The sequence below is a fragment of the Wolffia australiana genome, chromosome 19 (assembly GCF_029677425.1).
Source record: "Wolffia australiana isolate 7733 chromosome 19, ASM2967742v1".
Taxonomy (NCBI): domain Eukaryota; kingdom Viridiplantae; phylum Streptophyta; class Magnoliopsida; order Alismatales; family Araceae; genus Wolffia; species Wolffia australiana.
This window is the reverse complement of record NC_135853.1, coordinates 799603-821553: the sequence shown is the minus strand read 5'-3', so window position 1 is coordinate 821553 and position 21951 is coordinate 799603. Positions and strand designations below refer to the sequence as shown.

Genomic DNA, 21951 nt, shown 5'->3' with positions numbered 1-21951 from the left:
CCACACGCGATTGGCTGGCGGGCGGCTGCGTGTGGTGCGCTTTATGCCGCATGTGATGCGTGACACGCACGACCCTGCATGCTTGCGTGTCATGAACCGAAGCCCGAGCGTGCGTTTTGATTGGCCAGCACTCTCTTCGGTGTGTTACCCTGCGCACCAAACGCACTTTAGCTCTTAAAATGGCCCAATAAGGGCTAGTTTCAATAAAAAAACATTTTTATTAAAAAAACACTAAAAATAAATCCTAAAAACTGTGTATTAATGCCAAATTTTGATTTTATTAATTTATAAATTCATTTTATTGGTTTCGTTTGTGTTTTGTATAGAAATAGATCAGTTCAACATTTAACTTCTTCTAAAATTCATTTAAAAAATGTTTAAAATGTATAAATTGACCTAATTATTTATTAAAGTCTTATTTAACTTGAAAATTAAGGAAATTCTTCATTTGACTTTAAATCATGATAATATGCTTTAAAATTAATGTTTTTAAGCATTTAAATCCCAAAAATATGATGAAATTAGCACTTTTTTAACTCTTATTCGTATGTTATCAATGAGATTTATTTTATGCTACAGCTCATTTAATATTTTTTAGTGTCCAAATTATACCTTATTAGTTAAGTTATAACTCCATACTCGAGTCTGCACATGACTTAGTGCATAGGATTTGGAGTAAAGATCAGTGTTTTAAAAACTATTTCACTAATCCGCAATAATATTTCAAATCAATCTAAATTAAATTATTACATTAGTTCATGTTATGGTAAGTTATTTGACATGATGGTTGACACTAGAATCACAAAAGCATTTCAAACAGCAGCCCTTTTTCTATGGTTTGCGCATGTTATTTACTTATCACATATTGCCTACTTAAAGTACATGATATTCTTTCTTTATGGGTTAAAAGAATATAACTATAGGTTTTCTAATTCAACATGAGTATGCTTATCTCATTCTACCACCTAAATTTCTCCTCAACTTCATAGCATTTTTCGAAAAAAATTTGGAATTATTAAAAAATATAATTATTGTCACTCTAAGGGGCTGATAACGTGCTGTCTAAAATGCCCTCACTTATGTTGTACTCATTTCCTGAATGAAAGAAAACCATTTAATAACATGAAAATAAGCATGATAATTTATGTTTCTTTCATGCATTTTAGAGCATAATTAAGAAACTTTTTGCATGTTATCATGAATTTTATGCAATTTTCACCAAAAATACATATTTCCAATAAATAATGATTCTTGCATTAAAATCAGTATATTTTGATGTTTATAAAGATTGAAATGGATAATATATTTAAAAAGAATTAACTTGTGAAAAATTTCATGCAAAAAGGAGTTGTTGATGTAAAATGACTCGATGGATTCGTCGGTAGGGTTACACCATAGGGGATAAGCTAAGGGCAATGTGATAAAAGAATGATGCAAGTTTTAAAACGTTGAAGAGTACTCAATTTGCCGACAAATAGGGCGGTAGAACCTGATGGGTAACATGAGGACTCTAGGATATGGCAGGCTCCCAATGACCCCCGGATCTACTCGATCACCGGCGAGAAGATAAAAGGCAATCACTATCCGAAAATGTTTCAACCTTCGTCGATGGCAAAATTAATCAAACACCTTGAACAAATGATCTTTATCTCATAGAAAAAGGTGGCTAATCCTATAGTATAAGTCTCTGGCAGTGGAACCTCAAAGGACAGTACTGAAAGAGATAATTAAGCTGAAAAATAAAGGGATAGGTGAGTAGGTGTGACCTGTGTATGGCAATGATTGTGTTGTGATCTGTCACGAGATGTTCTTCAAGTGCAGAAGGCGTGATGTCAAAGATGTTGTGGTTGATCGACAACTTGAACTAGTAACTGTCAAGGGCAATAAAGATCTGAAAAGCCCCGATGACTGAGGGAAGGGTGCTCGTGGAGGAGAGCTTGGTGGCGGTAGTGTCATTGATGTGGGCACCGGAGATAACAATCGACCTGAGATCGAACAACAGCCGGGAACAATATTGGATCGAGGGAAGGACAAATCATGGAGTGAGATCGTGGAAGTAGATGTAGCGGCGCTTGTGTGTGATGGAGAGGAGTCAGGATATAGGAGCGTTGTAACATTCCAAGAGGCTGAGTACTCACACGATGGACGAGAGCGTGACGTGGATATGCAGCAGTGTAGATGATTCTTCCTTCGCAGATAATTCCCATGGAAACAAGATGGAACTCCCACGGAATGAAAAAAACTTAATAACAAACACAGAAGTTCCTGATATCAAAATAAGAAGTCCGAGTTCCATTAGGGTAGGCCACCCCTTTGAATTTTAGAGATTTTTTTGGATTATATTTGATATTTTTCAAGTATTTTCTTATGGTTAAAAGAGGGCAAAATCAAGGCCCACTAACGAGGGCTGATGTGGAACAACTGATGGCTCTCTCTTCTTGTGGAACAAGTCAAATTTGTGTCGTACAAGGATCGGATCGAACTCACCTGACCGTTTGCCTTGGGCCAAGGGTAGCTCGGCCATTTCACAAGGTGGCTCAAAGTTGTCGAAAGGGTGGCTCGCACCTACCTCAAGGTGGCTCGCTAATGGCTCAAGGTGGCTCAAGTGTAGCCCGCTTGTGCCCCGCCCAAGTAGTGCCCCCCAGTCCAGGTAGAGCCTGCCCAGCATCGGCGCCCCCACAACATCGGCTTCCTGGGCATTTTGGCGATGAAAGGAGGTTATTTTATTCTTTTTCCTTTATTTTTGGGTCAATGAGGCTCATTTTTAGCTGAAAATTTGTATTCATAAAATTGTGACCAAATTTGGTGAATAAAAGAGTTGAAGAGAGGTGAGAACTCAAATTGTGATTCTTTGTTAGCTATGCTCTAGGCCTCGGTTTGTGCTCAAATGCCGCCATATTTTTTATAACAGAGCTGCACACAAAATTTGGCCCCTAGCAAACGCCGGATCAGGGAGGTTCCTTTGAGGAAAAAACATTCAAAATAGTTTTTATGGAGCTGTAAGCATCGGTTTTGGCTGAAATTTGGTGTGCAGCTCTTTTTTGCTATTGTAGATGTGCACACAAAGTGCGGTGCCCAATCAATACCGGACGAGGGGTATTCCTTTAAAAAGAAAACCTTCAAAATTATTTTCTCGGAGTTCTAGGCCTCGGTTAGGGCTAAAACTTTGTTGAGAGTTCACTATCAAAACTAGAAAGTCGATGAAAATTTCAGCAAACTCTGTTCAGCGAATTGGCAGATCGCCGTTGCCTAGGGCTTTGTCTGGGCTTGTGTAGGTAGTGGTGAGCGGCGGCAGGAAGGGTGCTCCGGCGATCACCAAGCAAAACAGATTTCCTCTAAGAAACTTTTCTTCTCATGGATTCTACATGAAATTACTACACATTTCTGAATGTTGCGGAGTGATCCGTACCCGAACGATGGAGCTATGGGGATCCCACAAACGCACTGCACCACCTACGTGCTGCGTCCCCCGCGCATTGTGCCTGCCACACCCCCCCAGTACCACGTCACTTGTGCCCCGCCATGCCATGCATTACGCCTGCCTGCACTCCCAATGCATTGTGCCATCAGCGCGCTGTGCCAATGCGCCACCAGACCCAGCCGTAACCGCCCCACTATCAGTCAGGGCCACAGCCGCTCTGCTCCCAGCTGCCAACCGCATGACTTGTGCGTGCAGAGCGCAGTGCAGCACATCGGCATTTGGCGCCCTCCGCTCTTGTGCGCACGCACATGACCAAACAGCCCACTTCACGTGTCTTGGTGTAGTTGCCTATAGCCACCCATACCTCGGACATCAGGGCTCCAGCCCTCAGGTTACACCATTTTCCCCTTTATTTGCAGCATTATTACTTCTTACAGTGTCATCCTCAGATTACTCCACTACCGATGATTTTACGAATAGTATAAGATTAACCACTATTCTTGAGAGATAGAATCTTCTTTAAGGTGTTGGATTAATATCATTCTCGAAGAAAATTGTGGACCCTTATGGACAGTATCTATCTCCAGCTACATGGGTCTTTGAATCGATTCATCGGGTCATTGGGAGCTTGATCGCTACCTACATTGATGCAACACGTTTGGCCAGGATCGACGGCTCTCGTTGCAACACAAGGCGTAATAACCGATCACGTATAATAAATTCAATGGATGATAACGTCGATGTAAATTCGTTGAAAATAACGAGACGTACAATTCAGCAACCAAGGTAAGACGAACACCCTGGAAGTGATCCGCACGTATCACGTATGATCCGACTCCCAATGACCCGATAAATCAATGAAGAACCCCCACGGTGCAGGTATCCTCGATCGGACGGTCTATTCTCGGTGACAAGGAGGGACGGAACAGTCAAATGTGGCTACTCTCCGCAAACCCCAAACGAACAAGGCGCGTGTAACGCCTAACCCTCGACGGCGGAGCACGCGAGAAAATATTGAAAGAAGTAATAATACTTAGGAGGGGAAAGTGGTTTGACCTGCGGGACCGAAGTCCGGTAAGTTGCGGTGCACCGAAGCCGAATCTGAGTGGCAGGAGGGGCACGATGTGGCGGCAACGACAGTGAGCGGTGGCCGTCGATCGGGTGGCGACGGGCGACCAGCGGCGTCCTGGTGTCGCAGGATCAGCTGATGCGCCCGGCAGTCAGCGTTTGGCGAGAGACAGCGGCGGCAGCAGGCGGAGGCGACGATAGTGGTGGCGAGCAGTGACGGCAGCCGGAGGCGGCGACAGCGGCAGCGGCAGCGGCGGCAACGAGCGGCAGCGCCGGCGGTCGCGAGAGGTGGGGGTGACGGGACAAGCGACAGCAGCGGCGGTGCGCGGCAGCAGTGGCACTGGCGAGCAATAACGGCGGTAGTGGGTGGCGACAGCTGCGGCAACGACGGGCAGAGGGGACGGCATCGGCGACGATTGTGGCGGCAGTGCATGGCGTCGGCGGTGACGAGCGGCGACGGCGAGTGGCAAGTGATGATGACGAGTGGTGGTCGCGGTGGCCAGAGGCGAGGGGCTGTGGTGGTAGTGACGAGCGGCGACGGCGAGTGGCAAGTGATGACGACGAGTGGTGGTCGCAGTGGCCAGAGGCGAGGGGCTGCGGTGGTAGTGACGAGCGGCGGCGGTGGCGATGATGGGCGGCGAGCTTTTTCCGCCTTGGCGAAAATGCCCTTTCAGTTCAATGTTTTTATCTCGGATGCCCCTTCTTAAATCTGGGTCACACTGAGTCGACTCAGCGGTGACTCGACGGTACTTAAAATTGAGTTGCGCTGAGTTGACTCTGCGTGGGAATCGGCCGATCGTGCTGAGTCAACTCGGCTACTGACTCGACTCAGTCTTCCCCACGCCTAGGTCGTCCAGTGGCGGGGACAACGAGCAAAGCAGGCGGGAAAGGAGGGGAAATGGGGCGCCACGGCGGCCGTGGATGGATGCCCTGGGTAGGCGTGGCAATCGGACGGGGCAGGCGCCCTGCTCGAGGCACCGGCGGCGGTTCGGCTGGCAGGGCGCCTTGACTCGGGCGCGGTTGGCAGATCGGGTGAACGACCTGCTTAGGCATTGGCCGAGTAGGCGGCGTTCAGGGCGAGCGCCGCTGGTGGCCGGAAGCGGGCACCCAGGTCAGAGTGCCTACGACGTACCAACGGCGGTGTTAAATGGCGCCTAGGTTGGCGGCGGCGGCGGGCGCTCTTGGCGGGCACCGGAGGCTGTTGCTGGGCGCCGGAGTCTGCGGCGGTGGCAGCGGAGACAGGGAGTCTCAGTGGTGACAGCCGCGTACCCCAGCGGTCTCTCCTCGGAGAGAAGAAAGCGAGGCGACAGCGGCAACATGGCGGCGGCGCGCTCTGGCATTAATGATGCGAATTCTGATCGACGGCGGGCGACGGCGGCGGTGAGGCGACGGCGGCTCCCTCTTCTCCCTCAAGGGGTGCCTCCCTCTCTTGGAGGTTTCTCTTCCAAACAAACTGCAAAACAACAAATTTCCTTCTCCATCTCCTCTAGGGCATCTCTTCTCCTTTTATAGGGGGAGAGAGAAAACCCTAGGGGTTTTCCTGTAATTAGGGAAAACCCTAATTGAGCCGTAAAACCGCAGTTCGAAATGTGATGGAAGGGCCAAAACACGGAGGCCCTCCCCAAACAAACACAACGAAGAAAATCCATGAAAACGCAAAGAAAATAGTTCGGGGAAGCTTCCTCCTCAAGCCGTGTACTTGAACTCCGGATCCTTCGCGTTGGCTCGGGCTTTGCGGCGTGGCTGCTCACGTGTCGCAACGGGTTGATCTTGTGCTTCGGCTTGCGGATGGTCCCCCATCATACACCCTTCGTATCATTACCCGGTCTTCACCTAGTTAGTTTCGTGTGGACGTATTTTCTCATTGTTTATTTAATGCTTCAACATTATATAACTCGTTGCACGGATCTGATTTGTTTTCATGTGTGGTGTAGCATGTGCCGCTTGATCCTAAGGTTTTTTACTCAGCTTAGGCTAATCCTTAATGTTGTTCGTGTGTATCCATCCCAAGGTGATGATGTGCCCTAACCATGTTTGTGTGAATATCCCCCACGCAAATCACTTGGAAATAGAGCTGAACTATGATACCAAGAGAAAGAGAAACTACTTCAACTTGGCCCCCAAAGCCTTCTTCTTATGGACCTGAAAACCTTTACTTAACTGACCACAACGGTCTAGCGAGAACAATATATTTCTGAATAATATATTGTCCTCAAGAACATTTAGTATGAAAAGTTCTTAAATAGTATTCAAGACAAGGATCAGTTTCATGTATTTCAAACAGGAATGTTTTCAGTTCAGAATTTATTTTTAATTTAAAGGTAAAAATTTATAAACGTAAATATGACTTCCCTAGAGTAATACCTCATTGTTTGTTGTCGTTCTTTCTTGGGGTCCTCATTTCCTCCACATTTTGGGATGAACTTTTTGTTTTCCAAACAGAACTTTGCACAACTTTTATCTCACACAAAGTCTTCAAGATCAAATCAGATAAATCTCTATAGATCACTCTTTTTACGTTCTTAGTTCAGCATCCACTTCCTCCATTTCCAGCTTCAAACCCTGTAATTCTTTCAAAACTCAACCAAATGATGCGACTCCAAGTTCTTCGGTTATGTATGGATGTTAAAATGGATTCAAATGTAGAGACAAATCTCAAAATCAGCATAAAAGTTATGCCAAAGATTGTAAACTTAACACAAGGTTGATGATGTGCCAATTTCAGAGGCTAGCCTTCACCAAACACTATGATTCTAAGTTCTTTGGACTTTGATTGATGTTAGCATCAAATGTTCTGCTCAAGAAATGCTCAAAAACCGCTTACAAATTAATCCATGGATTGAAAGATCTCTAGCTTTTGGACGATGATTTTCAAAGGGTAATAAGAGAGAGCTTTGAAATTAGGACGGAAAACTGTATATATGGACTTAGAAATATGAAAGGGCATAATGGTAATTTATGAGAAGGCCAAAAGTTATATTTATTGATTATGATTTAAAAATATAAAATAATAATCATTTTAATTTCAAATTTTAATATTTGTATTTTTGCTATAAGTTCAAAAGTCCTTTCAAGAGGTAAGTGCAAAAGCTAGCCATTGTGCCAATGATTTGAGCTTTAAAATAATCTTAAACTTTTAGGTATGTTAACCACATCATCTTAATCAAGATATCACCATTGGGCTCCAGTATTTTCATGTAAATAATTTTCATTAAATCATTTGGAACTTCAGCCTTAAATACTCAAAGGTAGAAATTAGGAATTTAAGTAAGTAATTAAACAAATCAGATGCAGTCAATTCAGATAAATATTTGAGCAGTGTAAGAAAATGGGACATGATTTGACTTGTTCACCGTATGGTCAAACTAAGTAGCCTTTTAATATAACTAACGATCCCATTTTATCTTCACTTACTATCAATCAACTAGTTAACTTAGGACCTATTGTGCATTGATCACAACCCTTATTGAGGCATACATTATTTTGAACATTAAAGCGCACATTAAAGCATTGTGATAAAATGCCTTCAAAGCTTAATCTCTACTACTAAATAATAAAAGTTGATGCATGTAATAAAACAAAAAATATGCATTGCCCTTTGATATTATCATTTTTTTTCATTTATGCAGACAATTGCATAAGACAATTTTTGTATCTGATCAATATACCATTATCTAATAATAAACAATCAACCATACAAGATTCAAACTAAAATAATATTTATACCTTTTATTATTATATATAATTTTCTTTTCATAAGGTGTCAACATAATTTCGTCCCATATGCTTAAATATAAGGACACACATATGTATTTCCTCTTTTCAAATATGAAAAAACTTAGTGGGTACCCCAAACCATCAACACAAATGTATTTCTTATATCCTCTTCGTTTCATCAGTCAATCTACGTATTTCTGTCCCTAGAGATGCAGATTTCTAAAAGAAATGTGCTGAACCATAATTTTCTGTTTACATAAATGAAAAATAATCATTTTATGTAGAGTTTTGGTGTCTACCTATGGTTGAGTGGTTGAGTCTTGAATGAAAAGCCAAAATTTAAAATTTTTATACACAATTTCTATCCTAATTTTCAACATGGAGATCCTGATTTTGCCTTTTAAATCCTACAGCAATCATAAGCTTTATTCTTAAATTGTTGTTATTTAGAATTGCATTATTCTGCTTTTGTATCTAGTATCTAATTAATTTATGTTTTATTTATAGCCTAATATGACTGATTTTCCAACTCCACGAGATGATGACATGATTTTTCACGAGCTAATTTCAAATAGAACACAGATAAAGGTATATTACATGCAGTGTGTATGCCCATACTATGTCATCTAATCTCCTTGAGCCAATATTTTCTATCAGCTCTCATAATTATTTGGACAATCTTCTTTATTTCCTTATTTTACTGCTCAATTTATCCATTTTCCTGCAGAAGGCAGGGCATAGTAATTCTACGAAGATACCATGTTTGAGCTTAGTAAAATGAGCAATAGGAAAACCAAAATATGGTGAAAATTCTTTTTCAATCAAATAAGTAATTACTTTAGCATTCTTTTTCTAATGGCAATCTCTTAGACATTTAAAAACATAGTCAACAACCATTAGAATGTTTTCAAACCAAAAGAATTAGGGAAGCATCCCATACAATCAATATCCCATATGTCAACATTTTTTACTCCTACGATGGGTTCTACAGGCATATGGTATTTCTTACTCATGGGTAATGATGTTTTTCATGTTATGGATATTGAAAAACAATTATGAGTAAGAACACCCTTCGTGTTTATTGTACTTTATGTTATTGCATTTTATTGGATATTTCTAGATGATTCTATACATCCTTAGCGTGAATATTAGAAAGAATTTTAAAAATTTTAAAGATATGTTTAATGAACTTTATATAGAATTTGATCTTATACAAGACCTTATAAATTTTTATACATTCTTGGGAGGAGGTAGACTCTTGATGATTTTAGTATTCATCTTGATTGCCTAACACTATTCTATCATTGAGGATCAAATGATATTTTTTCAACTTAATACTAAGTTAGTTATAAATATCTTAAATCTGATTTACTACGTTAACTAGGCATATGTTGAAAGAGGATCCACAGATAGAAAAATTACCTTAAATATCATGAGCTCATTGTCTACTAAATCAGAAAATATGTCATTGATATATCTCTTAAATGTGCTAGGAGCATTAAATTATCCAATAAATTATCTCAAAGGAAATGTCTCCACTCGACATACATTGAAGAATAATATGATAATAACACGAATAAACATAAAAATATCTCTCCAATAAATGTTTTGAAATATCTTATCAATAAAATGTAAGAGACAATAATCATTCATTTTTACTAGATTTCACTTTCTATAATAAATGGGCACTGTTCAACTAGCCGTCAACCTAGTTTAAAATTCTTCTCTTTTCTCCTCTGCATCTATACTTATCCCGGACTTCTTTAGTAGCATATGAACTGTAATTGCTTATAAAATATGTCCCATGGCATCCATAATATAAAATTTCAGTCAATTATTTTGTTTTGCGTTAAATAGATCAAACATTTTAGGATTCAATCTCATTTTGTTCTTTCCTGATGGCCTACATGCTTCTTTAGCAAAAACCTATATGTTGACATAAACGAAAATTGACGAAGCAATATTAGGATGTTATTTTAAATGTTCATTTTCCATTTAAATATGGATGACAAAAAATTGAAATCTTATAAACTTACTCACTTTTGTACAATGGTAATGCAGTGTCATAAGCGACTGACCTTTGGAGGTAGATCTAATTCCAAAGTTATGCTTTAGAAGAACAATGGATGATAAGATAAATCAGTCATGCTTCTTTAGCCATAAAAGGGATGACGTGATAATAATGAAGACAGTGAAAACTTAGAAGTTACGTAGTAAATAGAAATCAATAGTTAGAACTTAGGAAGAAATATGAAAATATAAAGGTAAGATATTCATCCGATGCATGGATATTACAGATAGTAAGTGGGAGGATGAAATCCATTCATAGTATTTTAATAAAGAAACCTATAAAGGTAGGCATTGGAAGAATTTATATATAACAGTAAAAACCTAGAAGGATATTATTAAGGATAACATGCTTACTTGGTCATATCATCATGTGGTCAAATCCAGACTACAATGGCACTGTTGTGCTTAATGTCCTGAGCCTAGGGGCATGCAAAGTTCCACAGAAGTGCCTTTATGTTGTGTGCACCTTAGTTACCCACAACAACATCCAAGGTTAAGAACAATACTCAAATCAAACATGTGCCTACCTCAACGCCTGGGCAGGAATGTTGAGCAGCCTTTGCTTCAGAAGCTTGATATTGTAAGCTTGATATAAAGGCTTTGATTGGAATGCTTGATATTGCATGGGGTACAGGATTGGGACTAGGCCCTTAGAAAGACACAAATAAACTTTATTACCACATGTATGAATGTACATTGATGCCCAAAGCCAACTATAAAGGCTACCTGCCGCAGCAACCACATGCCTTAGCCCTTGGCTGGTTACAACCAAGCCTCCACGAAGAGAAAACTAATGAACCCAAAATAAGGTATGATTTAAAGGACATATTTGGGATAATTTTTTGATATAATCTTTATTTTTACATTGATTCCCTATTTATTCATAAATTGAACACTTGCTTAAAAAACAATTTTTAGTTAAAAATTTACAACTCAAATAATTTTCATGCAAAATGATTTTTATATTATTAAGTTTAATGGGTTAACTTTTATGAGAAAATTTTAAAGCTCTAGTAGTTTCTTCACTCTCACCTGAGGTCTACAACAAGGTGACCCTATCTCAACGACCCTTTTCATATTGACGGAGGAGGTTTTTAGCCAATCACTTGCACTAGGAACTGCTAGAGGACTCATCGAACCATATTATCCAAAAAGAGATTGCCCAGTCATCTCGCATTCTCTATTCGCACATGATGCTATTTGTTTCCTCAATGGATCTAAAAATCCATTAAAGGCTTCTGAATGTACTCACTGCATATGAGAAAACCTCTGGCCAGCTTGTTAATGCCTCAAAGAGTAGCTTTATGGTTGAACCATCCACCACTGTAAAATGCTCACGTATCATCCAACAATATACTTGATACTCACGAGAATGCCTTCCTTTCGACTATCTTGGATGGACATACCCGGGACCATGTTTTTGCCTAAAAAAACACTTTTCTCTCTAGCCATCATTATACCTTTTTCACATTAAAGAGAAGTATATGAATGAGACGAAATAATAAATAGATGTATGAAGAGAAAAAATTTGTTTCCAACACCCAAGCCACAACCTAAACCTATCAGTGCACAAGCCAGCCGCAGGCAATTGAGCATAGATGGCAATGATTGGGGCCCCAACAACCGTACCTGACAAATGCATACCTACATAAGGTCAAGCTCACAAAGGCCCATCAAACGGAGCCCATAGAAGCCCAATACACAGATAGCCCGTGCATGCACAAGGGGAAGATGATATTTTTTGTATATCATATTCTGCTAGGATTTCTATAGCTATCATTATTCTAAAATTTTCCAATATAAGATCGTATCTGACTATTTTCTTCAGCTCTAATTAAGTCGCGCTAACAAGGGATGAGATGGATTGTTGCCCTGGTAGCTGCAATCCTAATACAAATAGAAAGAAACCTTGATTGGGCTTCGAGCCACCTTACCAAGAAGTCTGTGTTATAACAGCCTTCTTTCATCACTCTGGTATAACCTCGTCCATCTATTCTTTTGAAGGAAAATCAAACAACAACATCTTATAATTATTTTTAATTATTTCATGATATTCTTTTCAAGGACATTTATTGGCTGATACAATTTACGAGGATGAAGGGAATCTTTGATGAATGGATTAAGCGGGCAGATGCTAAGAGAGCATGCTGATATGGCAAGAGGGATGCACCAAAATTAAAGGGATCCACGATTAGGATTTACTCACAACCTTTGACCACAAAGGGAAGATCTATCCATCTTGGCCCTTGTCCGTCGACATGGTCAACTAGACGGTGGTTTGCAGCCATGAGGGACTCGTAGAGGCCAGGCGATCATCTTTGGGAAACACTAACTGCTTGCCATCCTATTGAGGGCAATGAGAATTCTCGTTAGCATTCCAAGGGCTCAATGGCCCATAATTTGTATTTTTATATCAATATCTAGAACAGTGGTGGGAGGCCCTTCTGGTAGTATCTCAAGCAAAAGGAGGAGTATGACACCCCTCCGACTGTTTCTAAAACTCAAGATGGTGCCAGAGGAGCTCAAGGACACACCATAAGTATGACAGCATGTAGGAGAAGTGCTGAAACATACTGATGTCAAGGGGCGACGAACACAGCCCCATCCTTAGTTGCCCGAATCTCGGCGCCAGGGTAATGTGATGAAAGTGCTTTGGTGGAAATCTCCATTCAAAATTTTGTATGAATCTTAGTAGTGATCTCAAATCAATAAGAAATCTGATTTAATGTTATTCTCGTACTTTGGCTTCTATGATGGGCAAACATTTATTTAGAATTGAGGAACTTCCCCTGATTTATCTTATTTTTCTCTCAAATTTGCTTTATAAAATAAATTTAAAATACAAACTATATATTATAACTTTAAAGCCACTTTCTATTGTTATATTTTACTTATTAATCATATAATATTATACATATTGACCCCTTAATTACTGTTAATTTCACCTATTATCTTCTATGGCTATCTCCCGCTCATTTATATTAAATCTCACTCAAATTATTTGAAATATATCTTTATTTCTACTAATATTTAAATTTTATTTAAATATATTTTTCTACATCCTTATCGTAGATATAATCAAATAATATATGTCCCCTATTTAAATTAAATCTTATCTCCCCTTCTATTTTCTTCTTTTTCCTATCAGATATTTTCATCAAGGGCGTGAGTATTCTCATTAGCGGCAGCAATCAATGATGAGCCTATAACGGACAGAAGATAAAAGAAAAGTCATGTATAAATCATACCAACTGATTTTCCTTCTGAAGATTAAATGCTCAAGATTAACCATTCCTTATATTTAGGGCATGGGATTTAGGCCAGGTTGGTTTGAGGCCCACACACTATTTTTTTCTATATTTTTTCCATGATTGAGGCACATTGGCCCAGCATACTTATGTTCTCTTATTGGCCACTGATAATCTCAATTTTAAGCTTAAAATTCGTCGTTGGTGATTGAGATTATTCAATAAAATATATTTAACTGTACTTAAAAATACTTAGTGATGAGTATGGATCATCTCCAAAGGGAACGATGATTAAAGAATTACTTTCTTATACTAGTGATGATTGACGAGAGGATCGACGAAAGCAAGATTTGAGGACGTGAGCTAGTGATATCAATAAAAGAAGAGAGTAAGTGATTGTGATGGATATGACAATGAACGACTGTATGAATGAGGATAGTGGTTGAATATGGAGTGGTACAATGGCAAGGATGGAGTACAATGGCAAGGATAGTGGTCGTATTCCATGGCTTTTCGCATTCCGTGCCACATGTACATAACAAAAGGATAAAAAATAAGAAAAAATCTCTTCTCAACGATGACGTAGCGGTGCATCCACGAGCCACGTCACCCTATGCCATAAAAAACCAAAATACTTAAAATTTCATATTAAATAACATAAAATGCCAAAAAATACATATAGATATATATTTTGACTCACAAAAATCATATCTTTCCAAATTTAGTGTCAAACAAATCCATAAAAATCATATTCTATCTCGAAAATTATATTCTTTAGGAATATATTGTTAGAAAAATTCCACAAAATGTAGCAAATTCAGAAATTTGTTCTAAAAATAGATTGAATCCTTTTAAGCTTGATAACATGCAAATATGAGTAATTTAATGCAGAAAACATGTAAATATAATAATATAAGGCACTAGAAATGCATGCTATCAACCGCCCAAGGCTCAGCAAAATAAAAGTGTAATAGACATATCCTCTGTTTAAAATATTACAAATAATTCAGATCAAACAAATCTCATTCAAATATGTGTACTAAAATCAATGGACATCATCTTTATGTGGATTCCAACACTGGGCTTGCTTTATTAGGCTATGATTTGATGTGGGCCTCTTTGAGTCGCGATGGATTCAGTGCTGCTGCAGCTTGCACATTAGGTGCTCACTGGCCACAAGCTGGATTCAATGCTCTAGGCTAACCACCTTATCACTAGTTTGTGTGTTATTGCCACCGCCCCTAGCTCGCTAGACGATAGGCACTTTACCCAAAAGATTATTTTTCTTCTTCTCCTTTTTTATTTTTTGTAAACTCAGCCATGTAAAATATAAATAAGTAAAACAAGAGAAAAATTAGACCCATTCAAATTAATAATGTTAAAAATTTTGAATAGGCCAGTAGATTATGTAAAAATCTTAATAAAATATGTAATTTTAGCAGAATTTCTTAAGTAATGCATGGAGTATAAATATAGCTTTGATTGAGAATAAAATGATCTCCCAAATAGACTTAAAATATGTAGGATCTCATGCATAGAGATCGGTTGCAACCTTAAAAGGGAACGGATAGAAATGAACAAACTGAAAGCCTTTCAGGTCCAAGGTCTGCATCATAATGATACTGCATTACAGTGAGACATCATTCAACTTTGAAATCATGCTTCAAATTATGCTTCGTATGTCTGCCTCCTTGAGGCATTTGAACGGATGTTTTCTGATTTTCTCCTTGAGGCATCATTCAACACCTATAGTGCATCTCAAAATTTTTCTGATTTTCTCCTATTTTATTCCAATTTTCTATCATAAAACTATAAAAAATACTTATTTATATCTACATCGATATAACCATATTCTATCACAATAATCTAAACTCTTAACCTCTTTTAATACATATTATTATCTCTTAACTATCTTCTACTTCCTTCTCGCTATCGCATTTCTAGAATCTTACTAGAATTCAAATAAACTGTATCCCTGCTTCTATAGATCCTAGACCCTTATCATATGCAATCTCTATCTTCACTCCTTTATAATATATATATATATTCAATTAATTTTGTCTTCCTATTTGATCATATTATCCTTCATTTCCATCTTTGATTTAATCTTTTAATGTATTAAAATTTAAATATTCTTTTTTACTGTCTCCTCAACTCTTATTCCTTGAATAACGTAATAAGTAATTATTTTATTCTACTATATTTTGAATGATATCAGTTTACACATACAACCAAAATAAAAATTATCCATAGCATACAGTAGCAACATATTATGTTCCATTATTTTTTACAAAATAATGGAACATAATAGGATAAAGACATTTAAAACGTTCAATATGATAATATGAGCTTCTTAGGAATGGTGAAGATTTAATATTGCATTTGTTTAAATATTTTGAATTAAAAATGACTACTAATTAAATTTGGTATCATCCAATAATTCAAGCATGTTTCTAATGTTGTGTTCCTATGTGTAGGAACTCAAATTAAATTGTCATTTAATCATGATAATATCCAAAATATATCTTTGATCTTTAAACAAAGTCTAAAGAAAAAAATTGAGCATATGATTGACCCTTATAGAGTACTAGAATGCTGCATGCCTCTTGCACTCTATAGCCAGAAAAGAGCCAAAATTTGGGACAAGAAAGTATGCTTCATCCTTCAATCACACGGGCATACATCCTCGAAACAATCCTCCCCACAGTCCAAAATGGGGAATGTAGAAGCAAAGAAAGGATCCGAGAAATTGGATCCGCAGGTCAATGGAAGGCATTATGCGAGATTCTAAAACAAAAACCTATGTAAGAGAAGGAATCTTAAGAATTTCATTTGTTATAGATAGATATTGAATTTTTTCAATAATTCGAACAATTCAGTCCCGTCTGATTAAACCTGGCAAGCTAAAATCAAATCAGTTGGTTTATTTGATCCAAACATTGGGCCGAATAATTTACTTTGATCCAACCCAATGGGTGGATCAAGTCCGGATCCACTCTCTCCAAAGTAATTGAGATTGTCGGCTTAATTAATCAGATTATATCCACTGTCCCTAACGTAACCACTCAACAAGACACTAGGGTCCTGATTCCTAAAAGCACCAAGCAAATACCCCAAAATACAAATAATTGTTAGAAATTAAGTTATATATGGAAACTAAACTCTAATGAATAATATTCTGCATCACACATATTCTTTGTAACAATGACGATAGACATGAAAGCTTCTAGAGCTTATTTAAGGACTAGAGTATGAGAATTTTAGAAAGAAGAAGTTAAGATGATAATTTGTGTATCAGCTCCACCGATGGCAGCGCTAGGAGGAATGAAGGTCATAGCAAAAGTTAATGTTTTAAGTACAAAGCAAAAATTGGAGTGTAGGCAGAATAATGGAGTCTTCTTAAGCAGTCAAAGGAAATATGCAAAGCTATTAAAAAGACAATTAGAAGTCGATCAATTAAACATATTTGTCTCATTTCACTTTTTTTTTTAAAAAGTAAAAACATTAATTGGTATATGCATCATTTGACTCAGGAAAAAATATGAATAAGGTTACATGCACATGCAAACTTTGAGTTTTGGTATTTTTTATGACCAAAATTCCAGCAAATGACATTGGCTTCATGGAATGCAGCCAATGCAGCCAACAGAATTTATATTTTGCCAAAAACAACATTAGAAGTAGGGTAAATCCATGTTCCCATGTTAGCTTCCACTCCTACCCAAGATATGTTAAGGTTCCTAATAATGATTTGGTTGACTTTGTGATGGAGCGCATCCAGACGATGCCAACGAATCATCAGTGGAGCCATCACCGACGTCATCGCCATCACCAGCATTGCCACCGGTCCGAATCCAGCCTGACCGGCACGCCAAAGCGTCCGTGAAGACACCATGGTTTAAATACCCCGGGTAGAGCACGTCCACAAGCACATCGTTTGTTTTTTCACCGTTATGCTTTCATCTTCATTCGTATCGGTATCTTTTCATCATCATTTTCGTCCGCCTCGTCATTTCATTTCCTATGTCAGTTATTTGTATTGTAAAAGGGAGGGGGTCCCTTATTGGACTCCCCTTCTTGGACCCTCTGTAAGGGGGCCCATCATGGCCTATATAAGACCATGATGGCCCCACGTTCTAGTTTAGATCTGGATTTGTATTGGCAGTTATTTTTCGTCCAGGTCTCACCCCCAAGAAGAAGGGAAAAAGAGGAAGGAGAAGGGAGAGGAAAGGAGGCGTAAGTGAGAAGAAGGACAGGAAGGAGGCGTCCCCGCTTCATACCACCGCGAGTCAACCCATTTGCGATTGACCCCACGTCATTCCTCGCTACAAGAAGCCCAAGTAACGTCTAAAGGCCTCTACCACATTCGGACGACTCATCACGAGTGTTCCCAGCAACAATCCTTGCCATAAGAAGCCTGAGTGACAAATCAATATTTCCCCCAGCATCTGGTCAACTGCCGCGGGTGTTCATCTCACGACCATCACCGCAAGAAGTTCACGCAGCACGGCGTGGCACACCGTACAAGCCCCTACGCTCCCGCGGCTTGCTCTCACTTCACCGGTCTGGTCTGATCAGATGGTCGGCTATTTTTGGCTTGTTTCTTGCCGATGACGTACGGTCGATAGACCTCTCCTCTCGACCGGACTAACATCGCGCGTGCGACAAGTTTTGGTCTTCTGCTTGGTGGAAGAACCCCGCCCACGCCCTCTGCAGTTTCATCACCATCGCCGCATCTCAATTCGTTTGTTGCACCTCGCACGCGTGTCGCCCAGAGTCTTCCAGACACGTTCCGCTGCCCAAGTTTCCATAGGAGATGCTCCACCGTTGGAAGACTTGTTGAACGATCAATCTGTCCCAACAGCCACGTCATTGATATTCACGCCAAGCTGCTCAAGCTGGGCCGCTACCTTAGTGAACCCTCCACCTGCTAACGCCTCGTGCCAACTATCGAGCTCCATCCGTGCGGTCTCTCTTGACCATCGCTCGCGTGCCGCGTCTAGTCTCCTGCCCGTGCCTGCAAACCAGCAAACATTCATTGCTGATGTGCCTGACCCCAGACACGACTGTGTGCCCGCCTCTGATCTCAGCCTGTGCGTCCACAAGTTTTCTGCCACTCACGCGCCCGCAAGCTAGACACGAGCTGCAGTCTGTGTGCTTGGAGTACTTGTTGCATGTCACTAGCCGCATACCTGCGCCTCACTCAACGTCGGTCCTCGCCTTGACCTGCGACCATTACACTCTCGAGACGGTCTTTCTTCGTCAAACAAACCTCAATGATGAGTGTCACCACCTACAAGGTACGCCATTTCCCCTTGCTTGTCAAGTTATATTATGTCTTTTAGTATATTTTTTACTGCACTCCACCGCGCTCGGGTTAGTTTAGGTGAGAGAAAGGTGTCGAGAAAACTACATATCTGAGTGTCCCCTAGGTACAGGCCGAGCCAATCCATTACGTGCAAGCCCTACGGCCTTGTTCTGTTCAACGCCGTAGTCGGCATCGTCACTTCGACGTGGGTCAGAAGGTCACCGTCATCGTCACCGATCGTCTGCTTTGGAGCTTGGAATTCGGTGAATCTTCACGAGTCAGAGCATGCACATACATTTCCCTAGATTGCACTGCATCACGTAGTTACATTTACCTCGTGATTTTACCCGTCGGGCGTCGCCTTTGACGACGTCCGACATCACTTTGAGTCATTCATTAATTCTGTAGTATATTACAAATTATTATATATTAGGGAAAGCACTGAGGATCACAATGGGGAAGTTTTCTGAAGGAGAATATATCACTTTGTCCATAAATTTAGTATGAAAATATTTTTCACTATTTTCTAGATTCAATAGAATGTTTGTGTTAAACCAAACATTTAGAAACACTTCTTGTCCCATATCACTTCCCTAATCAATTTTTCTTTCTTAGTTAGTGAAAAGATAACATAAATGGAGTTGTGGTAACTGATAATCCATATTTTTTGTTAATAAGTCATTTATGCAACAATGTTTATAAGTTTTTGCATGCTTAGTTTGGGAAAGTATGGCCCGAATCCACAATGACCAGGTCATGAGAGTGTAACTTTCAATTTGATCATTAATGAATACATAATGATAGCATAAAATCTCTCCCACACTCGTTTAGAAAAAGAATAGCTAGTAAAAGGGGCATTGATTGTCACACACCAATGGTTTACTGGTTTTCATAGTATTGTTGTCATGAAAAAACAGTGTTAGGTAAAAAATGTAGAAAGCCCTGAATCAAATTGTCCAATTAAAAAATCCTTGGAGACTGATCCTTCTCCTCCCTTCTCTCAATTGGGCATCCCACCTTCTTTATATGGGATGAACAATAAGGAGATCCTTCCCCGATCAGTTGTAATTTTTATGCAGTATAAGATGGTATAACGGAGAAGAAGATTTGATCTGTCAAGGATTATGCAGATATATCTAGATGCAGGAAACTTGAACAACTCAAGAGGAATGATTTGAGGAACAAAAATAATAGTGGATTTGATTCCCACTCAAGGATAGTGAAGATCTATTATAAATTTCATTTATTTATGTTATAATAATGGTGAATCAGGACACCGGCCGCCGATATCAGTAACCTTCAACTTTTTTTCTCTTCATTGTTTTCAAAATAATAACATGAAATTAAATTTCACTAGTTTCATAAGCCAAAGTAATATGTTATAAGGACAATTTCTCGATTTGTGCGTGTCATCCTTGCGTAGGGCCCATGCTAATCGTCTCTGTATCGTTCCAATTTTATCGGATGTCCCCGAAGAGACAATATGTTATAAGGAACAATATAAGAAAAAGAAAAAACTTAACGTATAATATATAACACTGGTAAATAAAAATATAATAATTTGATTTGAGGTTAATTCCATAATAATTTAGTGTGCCTAACATCTTTCTTAATGGTACTAATATTTATTGTTTTGAAAACCTAGTAAAATATATGAATCTGGTTTCTCTTTTTTCTTACTTGTACTCATATTTACAAAAAGAAACTGCACTTAAATAACTTGAAACGTTTTTAAGACACATTGACCGAAAAAATGTGAACCAAATATTTTATTTTTAAAATGAAGAAATGAAAATCACTGAATGTTGAAGGTTATACAGATTTACATTTGGAACGGAAAAAGGTACTGAATGATTTTATCTAAATATATAAATACATATTGAGTAGTTCTGTAAAATCCATGCATGAGAACACTTATGTGACAAAAATTCTGTATGTCTTTCAGCGATGCAATGAATTGAATAATTTTTAAGAAATTTCATTGAATAATTATTTTATAATTGAAACTAATAGTTATTAAAAATTCATATGTATTTAGATTTTCAAGAACAATAATAACATATTACTTATAAGCTGAAGTCTTGTTTTATGTTATTATGAGTAATCAAGTCAATATCAATAGGCCAATTTCCTCAATGGACATATGAACCTTATATAGTCTACTATAAACCATTTTCTGAATTTTCAAGACATATGAAAGCATGTAAATGAAAATTCAAGATGGCTTAAAATAATGAATTTATTTTTTGAATTCAAATGCCATGGATTAATACATAGTATGTTTCTCAAATAACCATTTATTTTTAAATACTCTGAGTACAAATATTACAATGATATACATCATCTGTCATAATTTAAGATGAGTGGTACTTAAATGAGTCAAACAAATGATATGGTTGATTTATATTATGTGATCGTTATAGTTTCATATAATGTTAAAGTTCATCAAAATAAATATTAAGATACTCATTTGAGGATGAAATTGTATAAATCTATGGCCATGATAGCATAAATATCAGAGAAAGTGTTCTCTAATGATCCATGTTACACATGAGTACTAATTTAATCAATAGATTATTATTTGATGGTTAATTATAACCTAAGTAATTCAGTAGTCTCATGTGGATAACATATTCTATAAATATGGTAACATATAAAGGTAAAGGTTTTACAAAAAAAATCATTTACTATTTATCTTCCGGACTATGAGGTGTAGCCTGGTATGCTAGAACTAAAAATTCAACCATTAAATTGGTTGAAATTGGTGCTTCACAACATACTATATGCTGACTTAGTTAATATATTTGGTCAATCAATAATACTAGACAACTAATGTATGAGCTAGATTGATAGATGGGCCTAGAATCACAGGCCTAATATCCCTAAATATTGATGGGCATTCTTCATTTGTATGGGCATTTGGCAAAAAATTTAATAATTATTTGTAAATAGAGGGGCCCATCCCAGATAAATGTAAGTGTTCCATGTCTTTTATCCTTCACAAAGCCTCCCTGTCCAAAGTATATTGTATGGTACGAAGACGTGATCCATCACTCCAAAGATCATGCAAATACATGTAGAAATATTTACGAAAACCTTCATGGGAGCAAACTGAGAGT

General features: G+C 38.5%; 1 non-coding gene across 1 annotated transcript; it reads right to left on the bottom strand.

The window, feature by feature from the left end:
- Positions 1-20209: 20209 nt before the first annotated feature.
- Positions 20210-20312, bottom strand: LOC144715937 (U6 spliceosomal RNA). Its single transcript, XR_013584767.1, has one exon. It is a non-coding gene; the product is annotated as a U6 spliceosomal RNA (small nuclear RNA).
- Between the last annotated feature and the right edge of the window lie 1639 nt (positions 20313-21951).